Source organism: Mesitornis unicolor, unplaced genomic scaffold (assembly GCF_000695765.1).
Source record: "Mesitornis unicolor isolate BGI_N332 unplaced genomic scaffold, ASM69576v1 scaffold6079, whole genome shotgun sequence".
Taxonomy (NCBI): domain Eukaryota; kingdom Metazoa; phylum Chordata; class Aves; order Mesitornithiformes; family Mesitornithidae; genus Mesitornis; species Mesitornis unicolor.
In genome coordinates this window covers 20437-20713 of record NW_010207862.1, presented here as the reverse complement: position 1 = coordinate 20713, position 277 = coordinate 20437, and the positions used below count along the sequence as shown (strand labels likewise).

Sequence of the window (277 nt, the reverse complement as noted above, 5' to 3'; positions counted from 1 at the left end):
GAGCACCGCAGCCCTGAGCCTCCGTGTCCCGGGGGCCCGGCTGCTTTAATCTGCCGGCTCTTAGCTCTCATTAGCGCCTTTTTCTGGGATTGGAGTTTTTGCTAATTAACTTCTTTCCACCGAACGCGATAAACTCCTGCCCGGGGCTGAAGGACCTTTTTGATCTCAGCCCGTCCACCCTCAGTTGAAAAAGCTCCTGAGCTCCAGATCTGCTTTCCCTTTGCCGCCGGCACCGAGCGCCCTGGTGAGCTCCCGGCGGGGAGCACCGCGCCCCCGC

General features: G+C 60.6%; 1 protein-coding gene across 1 annotated transcript in view; it reads left to right on the top strand.

Moving 5' to 3' along the window:
- AJAP1 (adherens junctions associated protein 1) overlaps positions 1-277 on the top strand; it is a gene marked incomplete at its 5' end in the record, with an annotated part of 12268 nt that overhangs the window by 915 nt on the left and 11076 nt on the right. The gene's annotated exons all lie outside the window — the stretch shown is intronic.